This window comes from Rattus norvegicus, chromosome 2 (genome assembly GCF_036323735.1).
Source record: "Rattus norvegicus strain BN/NHsdMcwi chromosome 2, GRCr8, whole genome shotgun sequence".
In the NCBI taxonomy this organism is placed as follows: Eukaryota; Metazoa; Chordata; class Mammalia; order Rodentia; family Muridae; genus Rattus; species Rattus norvegicus.
In genome coordinates this window covers 236,596,613-236,599,021 of record NC_086020.1, presented here as the reverse complement: position 1 = coordinate 236,599,021, position 2,409 = coordinate 236,596,613, and positions in this window count along the sequence as shown.

Here is a 2,409-nt window from a genome sequence, read left to right as displayed (position 1 = left end):
AGACACCTAGAGTGAATTTCTTTACTTTCAGACCTTCCTTATTAGAGAACAGACTTTTAGGACAAGCCAAGACACACATAATAGTGAGAAGCAGGTGAAGGAGACAACTTGCTCAGCCTGCTCTCTTATAGAACTCAGGACCACCAGCCCAAGGGCAGCGCTACCCACAATCACTGAGAAAATGCCCTGTAGGCTTGCCTGCAGCTGGATTTTATGGAGGCGCTTTTTTAATTAAGGCTCTGTCCTCTCCAATGACCACAGCTCGTGTCAGGTTGATGTAAGACTTGCCAACTCAGCCATCAGCTTCATAGCCTGACCTCTAAAGAGAGGAAGGCAGCCAAAAGAGCTCGGATGTCTCTTTAAATAACTTCCTTCCTGCCAGGATGGTAACACAGGTAGTAATATCATCTCATAAGGTAGTTACAGTGCTTTGGCAACCCGGTGAACAGAATATCAGGAAGCAATTCTCTTGAGCAAAGTGCAAATACACAGGAAGCCACAGGCCTGGTGAGAAGGCTACTGTATTTCCCAGGAAACAAGTGAGTCTGGGGTTCCAGTCCAGTACTGTAGAACATTCTGTAGAGCATGGCTGCAGTACGTTTTGTCTGAGAAATGTCTAAGAAATCATTGCACTCAGGGAAAAACAACAACAACAACAGCAAAAAAAACAAAACAAAAAAAAAACAAAAACAAAAAACAAAAAACAAAAAAAAAACCCTTCGTTTTTTCCCAAGTAACAATGCGTCAAGCTGCCCAACGATTCAGAGCCCTTAAGAATGGTTTACTTTGCTGGGCCCTGCTTTCTATCTTAGGTGTTTGCTGACTTCATGCCCTATCTCCCTGGAAGTCAGCTGTCTATGAAGAACCTTACTATTCCAGCGAACATTCCACTGAGCTCACCCAAATGGAAAAGTACACTCCCAGCGAGCGAGTGACATTTGTAAGGAACACTGCATTTTTCCAAATAACATGATTTTCAAATAAAAGCCCTTGTCCCATCTGTCTTTTGTCCTCCAGACTCATGACTCATCTCACATCCCCTCTGCACCCACTCTCTGCCCTCTTCACTGGCCTCGACGAATTGAATCAAAGGAGGCTTTCTGTCCTCTCAAGAACCACGTGACCCACAGGAAGAGGAACAGGACATTCACCAAGCTTCCTTGTGAGGCTTTTATCTAGATGTTACACAAAAAGGCTTGTGTGTGTGTGTGTGTGTGTGTGTGTGTGTGTGTGTTGTGTTGTGTGTGTATGCGTGTGTGTGTATGCGTGTGCGTGTGTGGTGTGCGTGTGCAGGTGTGTGCGTGCAGGTGTGGTGTGTGCAGGTGTGTGTGTGTGTGTGTGTGTTGTGTTGTGTGTGTTGTGTGTGTATGCGTGTGTGTGTGTGTTGTGTTGTGTGTGTATGCGTGTGTGTGTATGCGTGTGCGTGTGTGGTGTGCGTGTGCAGGTGTGTGTGTGCAGGTGTGGTGTGTGCAGGTGTGTGTGTGTGTGTGTGTTGTGTTGTGTGTGTTGTGTGTGTATGCGTGTGTGTGTGTGTGGTGTGCGTGTGCAGGTGTGTGTGTGCAGGTGTGGTGTGTGCAGGTGTGTGTGTGTGTGTGTGTTGTGTTGTGTGTGTTGTGTGTGTGTGTGTGTGTGTGTGTGTGTATGCGTGCTTTGATACATACTCTCTCAGCCCTCTATTGCCCTGACATTACCAACCTTACCTAAGGTAGACAGTTCACCGGGCTTTCCCTTTACCAGTCCCCTTGTGAAACCTTCAATCCCAGCATGCTATTCTCGCCATCCCTGTCCACTAAGCAGGCTTCGTGATCCTCACGGTTGTTTCCTTTTGCCCAGCTCACGTGATGCCCCTTCGTGTCTGAGCATCATGCCTCCGTCCTAATGACTCCCGCTTCTCTCATCTACACAGCATCTCGTTCCACCTGCCCTGAAGAGACCCAGCTTTTCATAGAGCAAACTGTCTGGGGCTTTGTGGCACGAGAGTAGAGGCGTGGGTAAAGAAGTATCAGACTCACAGATACAAAAAGTTGGACTACACCTGTTAAAGTTAGGGTAGCCAGCATGGAAATAGGATCTCAACTATTTCTTATCTCTCCCTTCCTTCTTTTTTTTTTTTTTTTCTCGGAGCTGAGGACCGAACCCAGGGCCTTGTGCTCGCTAGGCAAGCGCTCTACCGCTGAGCTAAATCCCCAACCCCTTCTCCCTTCCTTCTTAATACTTCCTTTTGCCCTTCCCCCAGAGCAGTTAGAAATGTCTACTAGGCATATTTCCAAGGGAGGTCCTGGGAGAGCAGGATTAAACCTACTTCCTCTTCTTTTTCCTTTTGGTGACTCATGGGCCAGGGTGTGCCTAACCTTCCCACCAAAACTACAGGATGAGTCACTCTTATGCAGGGGCAAACAAGCATGCGCG